Source organism: Plodia interpunctella, chromosome 13, assembly GCF_027563975.2.
Source record: "Plodia interpunctella isolate USDA-ARS_2022_Savannah chromosome 13, ilPloInte3.2, whole genome shotgun sequence".
Taxonomy (NCBI): domain Eukaryota; kingdom Metazoa; phylum Arthropoda; class Insecta; order Lepidoptera; family Pyralidae; genus Plodia; species Plodia interpunctella.
The window spans coordinates 10048835-10070024 of NC_071306.1; the positions used below are offsets into that span (position 1 = coordinate 10048835).

The window sequence follows — 21190 nt, forward strand, 5'->3', positions numbered from 1 at the left end:
ATGGTAAGCTTAAACAGTTTTCACACAATCAATTTTTCGTACAAACATACGCACAGACGGTTTTGAAATATAATCCCTGTAGGTAGCTTGGGCAAGTTTCAAAATTAGGTCACACGGTGTGGTGACCCACCTCTCCTCCGCTATCAGCATCAGTCTCAAATATCATTATCGGGCGACCACCCGCGCCGCACGCGACGGGACACATTCCTTCGAAAGAATGTATAATATCGACCAGTGGTGGACTACTTATTATATACTTATTTATACATAATTATTATTTATATACAGTCTATGTACAATTCTATGTACAATTTGAATTCATTAATAAGTTATTATGTTAAAAGAGAAAGGATTTAGATTTTTATAACGATTTTTTTGTTGTTTTGTTGTAACGATAACATCAAAACTACTTGATCAGTTTCGGCACAGACGTTCCGGAGTAAGAAGCGGGCGACCACTGTTTAGACGAAAAAGATTGTAGCATTGTAGCAAAACAAAATCCTGAATAATAGCTTTTAAACTGTATGAATATAGTTCGTAATATATCGAATAATAGTAATCGAATAATAGTCGTTTCGTGATTTATGTAAATATCGATAATAACATCAACTGCATGGAACGAGTAATTTCATTAAGTCGTTAGTTATTGGTATTTACATCATCGGCCGCGAGACAATGGATTCTGAGCAAACACCCACAGAACATATGGCTATTGATCAAACACATGGTCACTTACAGAAGTCATTTTAAGCAATCTAAGTACCTAATATTTAGTACTATGACAGCTGAGGATGAAGACCGTATGAAGTAAAGAAGAAATAGTAGGAAAGCAGGAAGAAGGAACAGGAAAGCTCTGATGAGAGAGAGAGATAGAAAGTCTTAAAGAGAAAGAAGTACCTACATGCCGTAAAAACTCGGGAATTACTCTGAATGTCTGGACGACGTCGCCCTGAATAAAAGGATCTTAAAATATGAATATAGTTGCATTTCGTGGCCCCGCTCCCGCGACACTAAGAAATAACATTCCTACTGGTGGAAAAATTTAGGAAACCGGTTAAGTGGTTCCGAGGATTCCCCACTACATACAAACATACCCTTTGTCTTTATAATATTAGTGAAGGCCGGTGAAGATTAGTGTCAATAAAAAAATTGTAAACGAATTTTAATGCATCTTAAGAATTAGCATATGATATAATAAAAAGACTATAATAATAATTTTAGGACTATATTAATAAATTACACATTAACAATATTAATACTTTCTAATCAGACAATACGGCTTATAGGAATAAAAGACAGTCACGACCAAAGCAAATACAGACAATAAATATTTACGTACAGTCAACAGAACATCAACGTATAGAAATTCATTGCAAATCCGCGCGTATTACCACCGCATAAAGACCTTCAAGGTACCGTGATGATGCAGTGGAGTGTACTTATTTAAATATCGAAGACGCTCTGTGAAGCCGAATTTAAATAGCTCATTAGATGGGCGCCGGCGGCGGCGCGGGTCACTGTTGCGGGTGATAAATCCTCTAAATTGGTATTAAATTCTCGTGTCATAATTTTAGTTGCAATACTCCCCCGAAACCGCTTGACCGATTTTGACGAAATTTTATATGTATATATTCAGTAGATCTGAGAGATTGTCATCTATTTTATACATCACTAAGTGATAAGGGTGCGACACCGAGCAAAAGTTAATCTTTTAAAAATTTGGTCGTTCGTATGTGGAATGGAGTCTCTGTGTGTTTGAGACAGCTTAATTTTTTACATAGAACTCATACTTAAGTCATTTTTTTAAAATAGTTTTAATCTTTTCCTAGATATCCGCGCAATATCAGCTGCTTTGATTAACTTAAAAAATACTCGAACTGATAAGAAATCTGCGAGTAAAAAACATCAACGCGCCTTGTCTTGACATTAGGGGTAAAAAATTTATAGTATTTTTGAAGGGAGGGCAAAGTGTTGCCCTGGCTAGAGATTTGTAGACAAATAATTAAGACAAATAGTATAGAAAGAGGAAGGGTTTGCCCAGCAGTGGGACACCAATATAGGCAGAAGAAAAAATAAATCAAAGTCGTTTTCTTAAATAGGCGACATTGCTTACGTACTGTTTTAATGTATCGTGAGCACAACTAAACTGTTTGTGAACTAATAAACAAACCTCAAAATAAAAAAAACGTGTGCGCACCTCCGATAAATATTTAATACCTATTGTTCTTAGTAAAAATAGTACTGTATATTTTTCTACTGTATCAATATTACTGCTAAAGTAGACAATCATTTGACATTAATTAATTCTAATTAAGTATGGAATATCTTGCTTAATGCCCCGCGGAGCTTCGCTCCCGTGGGAACAGCAGTCTAATTAATATGCGTAAGTTTGTATGTTTGTCATCAAGTTAATTTTTACCCAATCACACAAAATCTATTGGAAGGAATTCGGTGAAATCTGTATGTACAGTGAAGACTGAGGTAATGTCGGTTTTCAAATTTTTACACATTCCAGAAAATAAAATGCTATTTTTGTGTCTTATATTCATAGCCGAAAGTTGTGATTTCGTGTCAAGTGATATAATTATGTATTTTAACTGAATTTAATTTTTATTTTGTTTGTATTGATATAAAGTGAATCGCATCACTTTACGTAAGTGTATTTGTGTTTGTTGATATCTTAACTTAAATTACTTAACACCTTCTACTTTTGTAGAACTGTTTCGTGAAAAGTGATACGTCTTTAATAGTATCAATATATTTGGTGGACACACGCATATAGTTTTACTGAAACTTTCGATGCTTTAAAGTTATTATCAAGGCTAAGAATTTCCTTAAACTTGTACATTTGTATTTAAGACACATGTAACTCTTCGTTTTGATACTCTAGACCTGCCCCTGACTTTCACTGTGTTGTGATTGTAATTCCGAGGCAGCTCTCGGTGCAAACTACGTGCCTACGGTTTTGCGGAAAGCGGCGTGTGACGTCACTGCGGACACGGCGCCAACATTGACCTAGTCTGGCTTCGACAGAAAGAAGACGCTAAGCTAAACTAACAAATAGTTTTATAAATGATTTAATAACTCATCGCCTTTTCAGAATAACAAACTCATCAGACAGTTTTTTCCTTATGATATGAATGACATGAATGTATGAAGAGTGTCTCACAATCTCAGCTTACGTCACAGTTCTGAAGTCAAAAAGCATCTCTACAATATAAGTGAATCATTTAAGTATTCTTCTTTTCGACTGTGTTAATTGTTAGCAAGAGTATCAGATTTAACTCGCCTAAAGGCATCTGACATGAACAAAAATGATTTAAAGTGCTAAGAGTCGCGAATCGCATTAATCTGAAAAATGGACTTTAAAAAAAATAATCACTGGTTGTTGGCCAATCGGCTGTGAATTGTCCAAAAGTTTATAGCCCTTTCCTTTGATAACATAATAATGTTACCCTTAGATCCTGGAGATAATAAAAAACAATTGAACAACAATAAGATCCAATCCGATCGGGCCGCGCGGGAACCGAGGGGACACATACACATACAAACTTAGTTTGACGTGTCGTAACCTTGCCGTTTAGTATTTACATATTCAGTTTTGTGTTCTGTTGTTAAAATTATAAGTTTATTGACCGTGAATTTGCATCGATCGTGTAGAAAGAAATTATTTAAAAATTACTTTTCAATCAAACAGCCATTATGCAAATGTAAATTAGTAGTAAGGTAGTAATTTGTTATATTCTTTCCATAAAAGGGGTATTATGTTTTACGGTTTATTTTATGTCAAATTTTATACATATCCTGGATAACGCAGTCTAGGTCACGTCACTAGTTCTATCGTGAAATTGTTTAGTAGAACAGGTGACACTAGAGAGTTCCACTAGTTCTATTGTTTTAAATCATAGGACTAGGGAGAAAAAAGTACCATTAGTTAGAACTAATACTAACTAATACTAAATACTAACCGTCTGTTCTATTAAATAGTCCTATGGTAGAACCATAGGACTATTTAATAGAACAGACGGGTACAAAGGCTTTAGTGTTAAATAATGTTTTCGATAACATAACGTTTTTATATTGTTGTTTACTAGACCTCCGGGTACATCTAATAAGATGTCCGGTCGGTCCGGTAAACAACAAGTTATCCGAAGCTCTTAATAGCCTAAAGATAGCCACAAATGGACACTGATGGTGAAATTGGGTCGGTTATGTACCTACATCTCGACGTTCAATGAGCAGACGTGTCTGAAGGAGGTAATAGAATGATCGTGACGTCAGCACAGGTGAACTGATACATGATGTCACCTCCATTATATGATCGCCGATACAAACAGTCGCGCACTGCCGCCCACCGCCGCTCTCAGTGACTCTGTTAGGATCTATAGAACTGTGTATAGGGTATCTGAGGAAGTATATAATAACAGTGAGTGGCATCGGGGAATGAGAAGTGATTGAGGCTGTTTCAAAAAAAGTTCGGAGCAAGGAAGAAAGACAAATTACACAAGTTTTAGAAATCATTAGATATTTTACATGGTATCAATAAAGAACTAAAAGTCACATCAACGCTGCAGGTTTTAGAAATTAGCATCATTACACTCTAATGAAAAATATATAGATAATGAAAAACACGTTTTGGAAGTTTCTCTAGAAAACGTATGGCTAAATGATGGCTCGCAATGACATTAAATCAATCAATCAACATAAATTGATACAAAGTAATGATTGGCAAAAATATAACCGTATCAAAACGTATGTACTCCCGTGACACCATCACATCAATTGATGTCACTGATGTGACGAGGACGGACGGTCGCGGACATCAGTCATCTTTACCAGCCTTCATGTTCCGGGTTTATGCTTGACAGATGCTGTCATCTAATTATGATCAATAAACGATTTTGTTATAATGTATATACAAAATCGTTCATGTATAGTAGTTGTGTTAACTTAAGTAATTCCCGAATATTATTTGCTCAAAAAGTGTTGTAACGTAGAAAAAAAAAACAAAAAAAAAATACAGACATTTTTGAGTCCTCGGTACTCGCCTATGATTAATTCATTGTTTTGTGTTTATTTTTAATTTAATTTCATTCATTCAAGTAGCTGGGGAGTTAGTGACATATTATGCTTTATTCTGAGAAATTCCGTGGTAGGTTTGAAAGGACCACATGTTCACATGGACACAGTAGTCGCGCTGAAACCCGATCGAACCACGAACTCTGGTCTCTAACACTTTGGTTAAAACTATAGAGTTTTAATCAAAGTTCTAGAGACCAGATTAACATATAGGTTAATCTGCCTAACAAATCCTAAAAACAAATTAATTAACATATGTCAATGTCATTAATATAAGTATAAGTTTTTAATATGTAGGTATGTGGTCAAGTCACACGTAGAAACTAGAGCAAGTAACATAGAGTTGGTTATACGTAATAATGTGTCATAGAGTAGCAATACAGTTTTTTTAAAACATAAACAACAAAAACGTTAATTTAATCGAATAAAATGTTTATTTAAATTTGTATTATTTACTAGTATACCAAGTAGGCAGTTACTTAAAACATTCTACAAGATTTATTATCATGGAATTAGTAAGTACCCCGTACAACGAAGTACTTACTAAATCCATGAACACGCTTATGCGTCGATCAATTAGTGAGTGACAAATTACCAACTAATATTAAGTATTTTTTATGCAACAAAAACTAAAGTGAACAGAAAAAAAACTTGTTTATCCAATGCCGGCGTCATAATATAACCTCTAATGCAACAAGAACCATTTTTTCCCAGACAAAGATTGCAAAGATGAATGTATGAGACAAATTGAACTAAATGTCGAAGGAAATAAAGATGTTTTAAAACTCAAAGTTTGGGCGTTGGTGTGTTTGTGTGTTCCAATTCCAAACAAAAGATTTGCGTGATCAAATATTGGAGTTAAATATTGCGGCGCCTACGCGTCCTGGGAACGTTGGAGGATGGAAAGGATTGTTTACATTAGACATGTAACAACTATGTGGGTATAGGTCGTGTTAAACGTCAAACGTCGATCATCAAAACATAGTTTAGGCATTTCTCCTCACTTCGTTTCATGTATGTTGTGAAGGAAATGTTGTTTGGTTCCCTCAATCATGCTGGAGCTTCGAGATGAACATGCGTCCACTCATGAACGGGTGCTGTCAAGGGGAACTGCTCAGCTCGATTTTCAGCTTGGTTAATCCTGTTTTATATCTATGTTTATTTTTATCAGATTCATCACAATCATAACATGTTTTTGTATACTTTTTGACCACGTATAATTTTAACGTTATCTTGTTTCCTCCAGAGTCATTGCGTTGGAGTTCAGGGCCCTAGGACTAGGAGAATTTCCTTCTTGCCCCATCGGTTTCCCCCAACTTTTTGATAATAAATTTTGTCAACTTGATGGTATAGCCATCTGGCAGCTTAGGTTACACTGCAGCACATAATATTGGAAGTATTTATATGTGGAGTAATTTCTATACAAATATTATGTCGAAATTACATAAACCCAAGCAATGTTATATTGTTAAATAAATCCTTCGTTTTCTAAGTTGGTTTAAAAGCTTGTGGAAATTCAACACCAATGTAATGAGCGCGTGAAGCGACCCTGAAGAACTCTAGTTTCTTTAGAAAAGGCAGTCACTGCGCAGAACAAGAGGGCAGAATCTTGTGCAACAAGAATACACCCGACATTATATGCTACATTATTGCGACATGCATTTGCCATTCCATATCCTTTCGTAGATGTCGTATATTTTTCTTTCCTGGATGTACTATAGCCATGACAGATCATAAACAACAACAGCATCTACAAAGATCATAAAATCGGAGCCAAAATTTTCATTTACGCGAACCGCAATGTTCGGGTGTCTCAGCCAAATTGCAACTCAGTACACGCGAAGATAACAGATTTTTACATCTTAATAGGCAAACAGGCTTGTGGTCTACCTGATTGTAAGTAAATAAATAAATATATTGATTGAGCTAGCTCCAAAGTAATGACTTGTGTTATGGGATACTAACTCAATGATACTATATTTTATAACAAATACATATATAGATAAACATCCAAGACCCGGGCCAATCAGAAAAAGATCATTTTCCATCTTGGCCCGACCGGGGATCGAACCCAGGACCTCTCGGGTGAGTGGCAAGAACTTTACCACTGCGCCACCGATCGTCAAGTGGTTGATCACCGCTAGCTGTGACCAACTGCAACACCTAGCATAGGTTATTTTGCTACAGTATCCTGCAATTACGCTGCTTCTTCACAACACTGCAAGCACTGCACACATGCAGCCAACCATTGTCACAAACGTGTACCTCTGATAACTACTCAATTCACAGAATACTTTGTCTTATCAAGTGTTTTTGCTATCTGGAGTCAGATTTCATTTAAGATGCCTGAACATACACACTATTAAAAAATGCGTCTTTAGAAAAGTAACCATATACTACAAAATTGCAAGAGCTCTAAGATTGCATGCATCACACAAGCATTACCCGAATGCACTCAATGCACCGAATCGCATGTAGATGGGATACAGCACGGGCCAGCCTTCACGCGGCGCGCGTCCAAGGATACGAGACGTGTACGGTGGCCAAAAGAACTATACATGTTCGGGAATTGAAACTATAACAGAAAACATGACCTACTCTTGACATGTCAAAATAAAAATAAATAAATAAAACAAAAATAAATGTAAGATTCCACTCTAACAGATAAGACTTCCACTTATCTTTTAGAGTGATTTTGTTAAAATAAATTGATGACTTATGAGCGAGATATGAGTGATGATATGTGTATGGGACACATATTACATTGATGTGTGGTACATACATACGATTATAATGTGGCTAGGGTTTGTGAATTTACTTCGTAATTGCTACGGGAAAGGTCGCTCGAAGCTAGTCATTCTACTTCTTCTTCCAAATCCAATCCGCAATCTTGGTGTGCAACAAAATATAGAACATTTGTTACTAGTCGCTTTATTTTAGTGTCTTTTTAACTAATTTCTGTCCGTACATGTCTTGAACTTTGTAATAAAGCCTTAAATGTTCAAAGCTTCGGTTGGTTATAAATGTTTACGATGTAATGAACCAGCCTTCTGACTTGAACTGCCATATAAGTGTATGATATTACGAGTGGACCTCGTAAACAGCTCACATTGAAAAGCACTGTGTCAAAACAAACATTGCTCTTAGTAGAAATAGGTAACATTACATAAAGTATTATGTTACATGTTCAGGTAGCTGAATATTTTAGTATTATGTAATCATACACATAACCACTGAGACAATATGCGGTTTTTAATTACTCTTATAACGCGCTTAAATGCATATTCCAATGATAATTCATTTATTTTTGTAAGGCTAGAACATATCGTTGACTATAAAAAAAGTAATTCAAGTACATTATTGAACCAAGTATTATATAATTTTAATTTCAAGTGTTAATTCATCATCAATAATCATCATTATCATCATGTCAGTTCTTTTCCGCCCACTGCTGAGTATAGGTCTCACTTCTTGACACCAGCCTTCTCTCATTATCTTGTGCTAATCGAAATCAAGAATTTAACTTCATAATTTTGTATTTCTTGTTCTAATCGAAATCTTTAATTTCCTTCATATTTTTGTATTTTTCTATGTAATGTCTTTACTTCGCTGGGCTCGCGTGGTCGCCCTACATCTCCGGAACCAGTTCGGCCGTTTCGCCGTCACGGCCGCGGACGACCCGTGATATATTAATTTGTGAACGTCTTCCACAGCGGTTGGACTTTGTTATACGAACATGTTCTCCGACGCTATATACAAAGGCATTGCCAAGTTCTGTTACATTGTTAGCAACATTAATAACAGGTAATATGTGACGTCTCCGTCATCATACACATAACCGCTGAGACGCCGTCATAGAAAACACATTTTGAATGTGGGGCAGTAATAATAAACATGGGGACCAGAAAAATATTTATTCTTTGAATTTATTGCGACAAGTAAATGACCATATGGCAGCGAATCAATATTATTAAAGGTGTATTAGCAAGGATTTGCTAACCCACAGACAGACGGCGTCAACATATTAGTCATAGTTACAGTAATACTTATTTTAGAGCCAAGGCTATGTTTAACTTTATTCGCAATATGGCGTCATAAACCTGGTCTTTTTCCAATTTTGAGCAAGGAACTGCAGTTGACTGCACATTGCACTGTACAAGTTAGTAATGTAGTAGTTTATTTATAGTGTAAAACCAATGTAAGGACTCTCAGCTCCGGCGCTCTATGGCGGAGCGGCGGCAACAACAGGGAAATCGCTTAGAAAAGAGAAGGAGAAGTGAGACGAATGTATCGTCGATTAGGGGCCGGGAAGCAACAAGTACTCTGTAAAGAATCGCTCAGGGAAATGACATTTGAAAGTAATTTTGAAGGTTCGAAATGTTTGTCACCAGGTCAAAATATGCTTGCACCATGGAATTAGTAGGTACTTGTACGTAGTACCTACTGATTGATATAATTGCCTTCGATTAAACAACTTATTCAACAATTTAAAAATTATAGATGGACATACATTGCGAAATTAATGCATTTACGTGGTTTCCAAAAAGCTGTATGATGTCAATGATATCACGAGGAGGAACCGGTCGGACGCCAGTTTTGGAAACTGTGACTTATGTTCACCAGCAACGGCGAACTGTGGGTGTATAATAAGTTCAATAAAAATATTACCAAAAACACGTGAGTTGTTCGGAGAGGACATCCAAAAGCAAGTAAGCTCGAGTCGGTGTCACGCCAACTCAAAACTAAAAGACACGGTGTAAAATGAAGACGAGAGCCGACCCCAAAGTAGGTTAACGTTAGACAAAGAAAGAAACTGGAAATGCAGTTAAATTCGGTGACGTCGTAAAATATCTTAACAATTGTCCTAAAATTGAGATGAACATTATTAATACATCCATCATGATTCCAAAAAGATGAACAATCTTTCATAAATTTTCTAATCACGTACTAGTAGAGTATAATAAAAAGCACTAACCTATAATATATATTGCACGAGCTGGGAGCGGTCAATTGGCAGAACTCCGTGCAGAACAGAAGATTATGGCGTACTCTCGTTTCGGAGGCCAAGATCCACTTTAGGGTCACTGAGCCAGCGTAGTAAGTAATAAGTATGTAACCAGATATAGTGGCGAGTACCATAACCAAACCCCACATGAGATCACGCTGTAGCCAAAGTCACTCGTCCAGCGCAGTCACCCCCGGGCCATGATCTGCCGTGTTTTATTTGGAAGACACTCAATAGATTCTTAACCTACGTGGTTCAGTGTAAGAACAGCAAGTCGGGATTAGAAATGGCTACCTGCAGTCCTAGCCGTTAAAACAGGTCGTGCAGAGGCACGACTGTTTCAATTTTTTTCAATGTCTATGAAAGTTAATTACAGTTTCAGGTATCGTGGACAATTACAACTGAAAAAAATTGTCGAATGATCGATCATTGATCGATCTTTTTGGAACTAATCTAATGATCTTTGCTGAAAATTGATATTTTCCATCGGGCGCTTTTGGTGGCCAACGAATAGAGTAGAACAGAAGAAGACAAGCAAAACATAAATAACATAATAAATATAGCATCGACTCTGTTATGTTCCTAAAGTACATTAAAGTAAAATTAAAATGCCAAAAATTCCGGTATAAACTTTAGAGAACTGGTGATGTTTAAAGAGTCGAACATTATTTATACGATGTCCATGGAAATGACACGACATGCATGCCGACAGCACTTTCGATTTCACCGAGACGCGAAGCAGACGAAGAAGCAGTCACTTACCATCAACTAAGGTTCCGTACACAAGGTCCAGTGGGCACTATCGATGTAGTCGTGAGGTCCGAGCAGCGCCGCGCGGCCAGACGGTCTGGCTGCGGAGCTGCGGCTCGTGTCGGCGCGCCCACAGACATGCGGAGGAAACAATCGGAGCCGATCGCGACAATCAGCTGACATCATCTTCTAATAACTCATTATTTAATTCACCTTCAGTTACTTCCATAAGGATCAAAATGTCGCAAAAAAGCTGCATCCCTATCGTGCCGTAGAAACTCAAGATAAGCAATTAATTTATGCGGCTTGAACATACAATAAGGCTGATATTTTGTAGTAAATATCACGCACCAAAATTGCACATTTTTGTAAGGTAAGGAAAGACTATACTGTGTGTATAGGCTACTATGCTATGCTACTATATACTTCATAGAATCATCATCATCACTATATATTTACGAATGTTAAGTATAGTTGTTTTTGAATGTCACAAATGATATAGTTATGTCCTATTTCGAATAACAAGGAAAATGTTTACATACTATAGGTTTATGTGTGTTATTTAAGTACAATTTTATATTGTTTTACTTAGTACCGTCGTGAATCATCATCCAATTACAGTTTCTTATGATCATGACTTGACTGACCCAAATCATTAACTCTGAACAGATGACGTTTACAACAGTTCAATACATCAAGGGTGTAACGGTCGCTCAATGATGTCTGGGTTCATAATGTTCAATCATCAAAATGTCTAAGAAGTGTCAGTCAGTCTTTCTGCCTCTGTAACATGTGGCTTTTGCCATATCGATTATATTCAATAAATTTAATCTATTACTCCTTATTTATTTATTCATAGGTAAACTCACGTAACATCCAACACAACCATTCGTGTATAATTTTTCTATTCTTGGTTTACTTTCGTAACCCAACATATATAAAATCGATATTATGAAGTCGAAATTCCAAAATTTTTAGCTTTGATAACAATTGAACATTTTGAAACCACTGTACTTTTTCATAACTGTACATTTTGGACCCCAAAAAGCCATTGTTCTACCCGATATCAGTTCACGGCAATGTCCGATGTGAGAACAGGAAAGGCTTGTATAACACACAGCTGTTTGTGTGTGTGTTTATTTGTATTAATTCCTTCGATCGCTTCTGAGAATTATTTGTAATTGATAGTGAGTGTGGGACGTGTTCAGCTCATAGAAATCATTTGTATTAAGATCCAAGGGCATTACTGCGCATTGTACCTAATTTATTTATTATTTGAAAGACGTGACGAACTGACAAGTGTATTGGCAATTGGCAATGACAGGCCAGCCGGCACTACTTCCATGAAGAATAAAATATTGATTAAAATATCTCAAGGGTGCGGTTTTAGAAAGGTTAATATTTTCAAAATTTCATTATGAAATATCTCAGTGATAAAAGTACTATATTTTAAATTGCAGATATTCAAAATTTATATATTTCATTTTGTTATTTTCATCTTAACACTCGTATTTATGTGTTTCTCGTAATTGCAATGGCCACTTCAATGAACGGTCGGCGAGTGTCGGTGACGCCACTCGGAGACAAGCCGATGCAGATACCATAACATGGCGATGCGACACCTGCACCTAGGGTTGCCTATAACACTAACCTCGTTATTTATAAAAAAACTTAAAGCATAAAGTATGCTTTGTAATTATGACTTTCTAATATTTGAAATTGACAAAAAGATACTTTAAGTTAAAAGTATGCTTGTTTTTTTATTAATAACAGAGAAAATGTAATAAATTTTTCACAACATTTACAACTACGTTTTTTCGATTTTCATTATAATATCTTCATATTGTAATGTTTACCGCTGATCTCTTATAGATGAAATAAACTTTAATTAACTTGGTATGGGTCATTTTGCTATGGAAACCTATTGAAACACAGCCAGGCGTGGTTAGCTCAATAACACCTTTCTTTTTCCTTGCAATAAGTAGTTGTAAAATCAAAACTAATTAAGATAAGTGTAACTAACAAACATCCTTCCTAATACAATTTCTCAGTGAGCTAACGTAGAAAAGATAATAAAGAAACGAAAATTTAATTTACATAATGCCTTTGCACACATTTATATTTGAGCACCTAGTTATATTTTATGTAAATGGTGAGTTCATATATCTGTAAGAGGCAACCCCAGTTGATGATTTCGAGATCGGCGAGATGCAGTTATCGCATACAATGTGTTGAGCGTGGGCGGCGCACCGGTGTCGTCGGGTATTCTAATGGCTGGTGATCTGAGAGCCAAGGAGTTGACCTCACAGGGGGTTAAATTGTTTTAATAATTAAGTAAGCTAGTGGCAATATGGAGTATGACAAAGAATATCAATTCGCTAGTAATAAATACAGTAAAAACCCGAACGCTATGAGAAAATATTCCCGAAGGAGTTTTGTCTACTGTTCTGGATGAAAATGAAAAGCCTTTCTTAGATTCCCTTTTTGTGATGCGGCCCTCGTTCCACTTGGATGGATAGTCTACACGGCCTTGCGCATGCTCAAATAGTTAACCTAGAAAATAATATTTTTAGCATTCAACATAGGACCACGTCGTCGTTCACTAGACAGTGGCCAACAGATACAAAACGGATATTAAAGAAATGTGAACGCTTATTTTTAACGCCACTGTAGTAACACCACTGTGTTATTCCCAACAATTCCGGCCACGCAGTGATATAATCCACACTAATTTAAGTTTAAGTTTGTGTACTAACGGTGCAATTGGTATATTATAGTCTTATAAGTATTTTTCTCTCTGTATAATTCTATGGTCACGGTGACCGCCGCCGTCAGGAGACGGTCGTGTTGTCTCACTGTATTACTTATGTAATTAACAATTTAAAACTTAATTTATTATGTTGCGTAACATCCGTGCGCATCCACTGCAACTAATGTGTAATTCCTTCGGTAAAAGTTGTTTCCGAAAATATGTCATTTTCTTCCGACAGCTGCGGAGACTAAAATATAGAATAATCCTTAAAATTAAAAAATGTATACATAAGCAAAAGTATATTTGTCTCGTTCTGTCAGTGTCATATATTATAAAGTGTGATAGTGATAAATACTTAAATTATTCTTATTTTTTATGAATAAGCAGGATTGATTAGCAGGCATTGATTAGCGACACTTTAAGTGTCGCTAATCAAAACAAAGGAAAAGTAATATCTTTCTAAACATGTCGACTAGTATTTATATGTTTAAAGCATCGCCTTTTGCCTTTTTCTGTTTGGTCCGTAGATCAACATGAAAGTAAAAATGGTTTGTTTCTAAACTTTGACCGGCAGATAATGGACTTACTTATGGTATCAAGTCAACCTATTGTTAACTTTTCAAGTTACGCAATCAAGTTTAAATAAATGAATTAAATTTGTGAACATTATTTTTAGGATTCCGTGCAAAAAAAATAAAAAACGGAACTCTTATATTTTTTAAAAAAAACGGAGCTCAAGGGAGCCGTCTTCAGGGCTGAAGACGGCTCCGGATCAGGATGAGGACCGGGGACACTCCATGTGTTTTCTTACAATTACTTAAATAAAATAACATCTAAAGAAAAAGCGATTCAGATTACGATTTTTTATGTATTAAATTGTTTACTCGTTTCCTATCTGCGTAATTCCCGAAAAAACTTGCTTATCAACTAACATACAAGGAAGTTTATAGTTCATCCCAAACTAGTTTCTAATGTCTATCCAAGCAATGTTTAAAATTTAAGAAATTGTGATACACCACGCCGTCCGTTATAAGCATAATTTATTAAAATAATTCAATTAAAATAATATTTACTGTCTTTGGCATCCAGCATACTGAATCAGTAGTGGTTAGTGGTATGTTCTCCATAGACTACGATCTGAATAGACGATGAACGTAAGTACTTATAGAACTTAAAACAAATATGAACAACTTTGTACAGGTTATGGCTTCTAATGAAAAATTGTGTGTGAATAAGTCTGTATAAATCATCTAGAAATTATAGATTGTTAAGAAGAATGATTTGATGAGGACTGTGATTAGTGTAGAAACTGCGTAAAATAGACTTTGCACCAGCGAAGGGTACATATTCTCTACACATAAACAAAAATATTCTAAATATTTTGTACTTCAATATAGGTATTTATTATCAGGAATGCACCAATGAACAATGGTCGCGTTTTGGTATTTCGTGTTCTGTTCACTATTGCAATCTAGATGATTACTAATAATATAGCTTGTGAAATGGAGAAGGTAATGGCAAACATGTCAAGAAAGTCTTGTCTCATTCCACTTAATGACCCTGAGCCTTGAGGATTACGACGAAGAAGATCGACGTGTCTATTCGCATGTAAATCAGTGGTCACGCGCGCATTCCTCAAAACTGTTGACCCCTGCGAGACCGTGGATAATCCCCAGTCACTATTAAATATTTGTACCGGTCTGGACGCGGGCTTAGCCACAGACTATGTACAGTCAACAGCACATCAAGCAACCCAGTTCAATGCAAACTCGCCTCTATTACCGCGGCATAAACTCCGAGGCTGGGTAATTTGACATAAGGTCGATTGTACAACTTTTTTAATAGTGTAGATCCCATTAGAAATAATAAAACGTGAAGAAGTGTGATTAGTCTTTGCGTGAAGACGCTTTGATTGATATCCATACGTGTTTATGCTAATATTAAAATCGAAATAGACATTTTAGAAAAGAAACCAGAGCTGGGCTTGCGCCCATATTTTTGTGAAGAAACTGGACAAAGTCTGGGCATAATCCATGTGTGAACCACAGTGAAGTTAATTATATGTTTAGGTGAGTGATTGTTATTCCACATTCCCGTGATGAATCTAGAATCTACTTACTATACCATAAAGCTTGGTACTACATAGTATCGACCGATTTTTTTGAACTAATACGAGCATAGCATTAAGTCCTCAATTGTTTTTGTGGTAGCCACGTGAGGAATTTAATCTAAGGTAAGCATTGCAGGTTGCTGTATGAAGTTAGTAATCAATGTGACGTTATCATGGATATAGACAATACTAGACAAGATATAACACGGCCGCCGTGCCTTATCGACATATACCAGCAACGAACTATCGAAACATATAAACATATAGGTACACGAAGATGATTAAATTTATATCAATTAAGAAATTAATTTGTGTAAGAAAGATCTAATTTCTCATAATATAAAATTTAGATTGCAATGTAAGTATTCAATTCATATAAAATTAGATTACTAAAAAATATGTTAAATAATTATATAAATAAACATCAAAAATCTATTTTTCATGATATTGTAAGCATACTTAGATAGAAATAGATATAAAAAGGATAAATGTTTAAAAAGCAATCACGTAAATCAAATAAATAATAATGTTACGTATAATAACAATAAAAATTCAAACCCATATCTCGCCTATCACAAGGAAGTAGAAAATGTCACACAAAAACATATGAGCCTGGCAAAACTTTCTCACAAAATTGCTGAGAAATCATAATGAATATGACTTGGATCGAACACGTACTGTTAAGTTCCGTTAATACTTTTCTACTACGCCACAGAGGCCGTCTTGAATGGACGTCACTATGGTTCCCGACCCTAGATCACCATGGATTCTACCATTTAACTAGTGGACGCTAATGCGTCGTCACGGATGTGTTAAACAGTTTGTATTGAAGTCTTTGCTGCTCAATTTTACGCGTTTTATCCTTTTACATTTAGATTTAAAGTAATCAACGAATTTAAATATGTTAGTATCTAACTTCTCTCTAAATGACACAACAAAATGGACGGAACTTACATACTGTGCCGACCCCACATGAGCGGAATAAGGTCAAGAAGAAGAAGTATCTAACTTCTCTCTCACTCTCATCATTCAAATTAAACAACATTCTTTATTAAACTCGGGAGTGTGACACGAATGTTTCGACATCGGGCGTTTGAACGACAGAACCCTTCATCTACGAACGATTCGCCGACAGAATGTCTCCAGGATGATATACACACATCCTAAGTTTAATAAAGAATGTTGAGTTTGAACAGGACCACCGCTGCTTCACCCAGTGACATCATTGAATATTATAAAAACAAGTGATTGTCAGACGACCTAATGAAATGGATGACAGAGCCATTGTTTAGCTAAAGCTGCTGGGTAGCGAGTAATGTGAGCCGGTATGTCCAGCATTGGGCAAACACCGGCAGCTATATCCTCAACATTGGCAACATGGCCGGTTATTGTAAACATTTGTGGTAGGAATCACTCGCGTGGGACAATTTTGTGAACCAAACAAAGTGAATGAAGAAAATTATATTTTTTTGGGAATTTTTGTCCCCAATTTTTCACCGAATCCAAGCATAAAGTGCAGCTAGTCAAATCCTTACATATTATAAAACAAAATCTTCTGCTGCGTCTGTTCTGTTCGCAATAAACTCAAAAACTACTGCACAGATTTGTATGCGGTTTTCATCAATAGATATCGTGTTTCCTAAGGAAGATTCAGGGGTATGATTTATTATGATTTTACCCGAGCAAAGCCGGGATGGTCGCTAGTATTTTATAATAACAGATCAGTGATGGAATGCGTCAGAGGCTGTTTGTCAAGTCATCGGAATTTGGACGTTACTGTTTAGTGTGGACGTCGCGAGGAAACGTAAAGAATCAGAGGAAGTTGCGACGTGCCGCGCTGCCACCATTCTCGCAAAGGCTGATTTTGCGCCAAGCAAGTGAATGTTCACGTAAGGTTAAGTTCATGTAAGTGTATTTACGGAAAGAAATAATTTTAGTGTAAACAGATATATAGAATTGAGTATTCCATAACACAAGTCTCGAATTTACTTTTGGGGCTAGCTCAATCTGTCTGATATTTATTTATTTATTTATTATACATATACTAGCGACCCGCCCCTGCTTCGCACGGGTGCTATGTTATGCATGTTATATATTTAAACCATCTTGAACTGTAGTTTTAAAAACCCAAGTATAGGGACAGACAGAGAGAAGCTATTTTGTTTTATACTATGTAATGATGATGCTCTTTGCCAGGAACACTCCCAGATGTAGAAGAGAGTGAAGATTGAAAATAATTTTGTCAAAATTTCTTTATGCTAAGGTAATCAAATAAATATGACAAGTGTTAGACTTCCGAAGCGGCCGAGGAATGCAAGGAGCAGGTGAACAAATACGTCTGTTTGTTTTGGCCGTGTCGCCAGAACAAAGGGCATTCCGGAGAGCAGCATCCACGATAACAATGACAATACCCGCTGCATTGCGTGCATCTAATGATTTGCATTTGGGACTGGCAATCTGATAGATTCTATTCATCATTTAACACTATGGATGCTGGATGCAAAGTTGAGACAAAATAGTAGAAAAGCGAACCCTGGGCTCCGAGAGAAAGTGGAAAGCGCTCAGATGAAAGAGATTTTAATTATGACATACGCTACTTTTAAGCCTGCAAATATTTTGCAAATATTATAATTGTATTTAAGTAATTTCTTTACCTTTTTAGTGAAGTTGGAGAGAAATGAATTCTTCGTTGTAAGTAATTATGAAAATAATGAGCGGTGCAATTAGTGACGTAGAAAACACAAGATTTACAGACCCATTCCCCTTTATTTATTTACTCGTATGGCGTACATTCATATAAAATTTCATTCGTTAAAATAAATGTTGGCATAAATGTTCATTTGCAAACAACTATGTTAGGTAATCTGACGATGGTACAAAATCGATACCTGCACGGAACTGCTCTGTTTGGAGTTTTGCGATTAAAACATTATAATATTCAAGATTTGACGGATGACGGAATCTAGTACTGATACAGTAGGTGATGGGTGTGTTAGTGAATAGGGAAATTGAACTTTGGACTTTAGATGTGATGTTTAATATAATGTAAATGTAAAAATAAGAACTGTGAATATCATAAATATTCAAAAGTTGACGACGTAAAAAAATAACCATATTGCTATTTAAAATCAGCTAGCGTAAATCACATTTTAATTTGCATGATTGATATCATATGACAATATGATAGTAATTAAAGTTTGATATGGAAATACCAATATATAAAATATGAAGTAACAAAATCGCAGAAATCAAATCTAAGGATGGATCGTACCCGAGACCGGACCATGAAATTGGATAAACACAAATAGTAAAAACAGAATCGAACACATGAACGCGATTGGTTCCAGCTATTCTCAAAGTTGTGAATAGTATTTCAAATCGAGATTAGCCGCTTTGGTACCTAGTTTCGATAATATAAATTCCATATCAGATATACTTAAAAATGTAAAAGTAAATGAATTAAGTAATTGTAAATGTTTATGGACCTGATGACGAAGTACAAAAAGACGAAAATATATTTTCTGACCCCGCGATCAAAATTTGAACATGTCTCTTTCTTGTTAAGTTTTTTTGATAGCAGTACCCAATATATTCTTGTCAAATGTCAAATACAATGATTCTGTCAATAAAAAGTGATCTTTCCATTAAAACAATTGGCTCGAACACAGCATACTCGATTTACATCAAATACATATGTTAAGTAAGTAATTACATAACTTATTTAAAGACGATGTGCACAAATACAAATTGGGATAGTTCCAATTAAATTTATTGGGATATTATTGAGAGACCTTTCAGATTAATCAAAACCCATATAATAGTATAGTCTGGTTTTGAAGTCCACAAAACACACGACCTCCCAAAGGAACCCAAGAAGAAATAATACGAGCGACGGGCACTGCGCCCTGGCGTCTCGCGAAAACTGAATATCGAAATAAATGCCTATGGACGTTCCTTACCAGACTAAAGTTGACTGAACAAGAGGGTAGCGGCCACTCACCTTGATCCCTTGCTCGCCCGTTAACATTTAAATTCAATTCACAGTTCGTTTCGTTTCACAGCGTTAGTAAGCACATAGGTTACAAGCGTTAGTATTATTAATTAATTAAAGATATTATTGTTTCGTTCGTGTCACTTCGTCACTCGGATCGGGTTTGTTCGGCGGAGAAGCGTGGTGCGTGTGCGCCGACCGAGAGAGCACTGAGGCTCTTCACTGAGGGCTCGGCGCGGAGCCTTGCTTATGCGCAGCCTGGAGCGCCAGGGATGACATTGCGCAGTTGTGGGAAAGCTGAAGATGTTTAGCATTGGTTACTACTACTACTCAAACTTGATACTACTCAAAACAAGTAAGGTTTTCAAGCTTCATATTCTTTATGTGTTTGTTGTATAATTACCACACTCGCATCGGTCAAATCCTTTCTTAATTGTTTACCTACGTTAATTATTCGTTTGTTTTTTACTGCAACTTTACCAACATCAACGTCTTTTCCATTTGGCTTGGCCCAAATATACTTAGTGCTCTTATCCCAATTAATCAGAAAATGATTACAAAATCTTGAATACAAACAGACAGTCGACGTAAGAAACTGATGGTTCCCGAACGTGCCAACCCTGGAGTCACGCCTCGCATGCAGTCTCCTGCCCCTCCCCCCATATCCCCGAAGGCTTTCGTGCGAGATAAGCTATCTCCCGAGAATGCGTCTCTTTCTAATTGCCTTAAGTGTGTTATTTATTGATAAGCCTTCTTTTCAAATGGATTAATAGCCCCAGTATTGGTCGAGTGAGGATTATTTAACCAAAAAATAGTTGATAAAAACCTCAACTGCCGTTTCTTTAGTACAGTCAATCACATCTCAAGATACCTTGTTTGGATCTTTATGCCGTGGTATTACGGACGAATTTGCAATGAGTTTGTGTAGCTTGTTGTGCTTTTGACTGAACATGGGATAACAGATAGAATAAATACATGTGGAGACTGAGGTGGTGATGGCGCAGTGGTCACCACCGCTTGTGATCCGTATCATTGTTCGAAGTCAACTTGTGCCACATGAATTGATGTCACTTAATGTACCACATGTTTTATCAGCTGGTGCGTGAGATGGAGAAGGCAATGGCAATTCGCTCCATTAACATTGCCTAGGAAGTCGTTGTGTGTTACATTCCACATGATGGCCGCGACCTTCAGCCATGAGGAACACGACTATAAGAGAGAATTGTATATTGAATTTAGACATAAAATAAAGGGGCAAAATGCGATTTTATATTCATTATTATAGACATATTGTGATAGAAATCTGTGCGTGTAGTTTCCGCCCTAAAATAAGGATCACTCCACACGCTCCCGTGATTTTGTTTCTGTATAAATAAATGAAAATATCTTAAGTTGAAAACATAATAGACCTTTTTTAAACAATCGGTTGGTAATAGTTGCAACATACTATATTTAATTTTTAGAACTTCATTTTCAAATTCTTATTAAGTAGTTTATTTAATA

At 36.2% G+C, this 21190-nt stretch overlaps 1 protein-coding gene across 4 annotated transcripts in view; it reads right to left on the minus strand.

Annotated features, from left to right (window-relative positions):
• Positions 1-19906, minus strand: part of LOC128674868 (uncharacterized) — a 59747-nt gene extending 39841 nt beyond the window's left edge. For 2 of the 4 annotated variants that reach the window (XM_053753841.2, XM_053753838.2), the window contains exon 1: positions 19697-19906. The gene's annotated coding sequence lies outside the window, so the exon portion shown is untranslated. Of the gene's footprint in view, positions 1-10846; positions 10956-19696 lie in introns of those variants that run through there. The other 2 variants (XM_053753842.2, XM_053753839.2) reach the window with 1 other exon arrangement.
• Positions 19907-21190: the final 1284 nt, after the last annotated feature.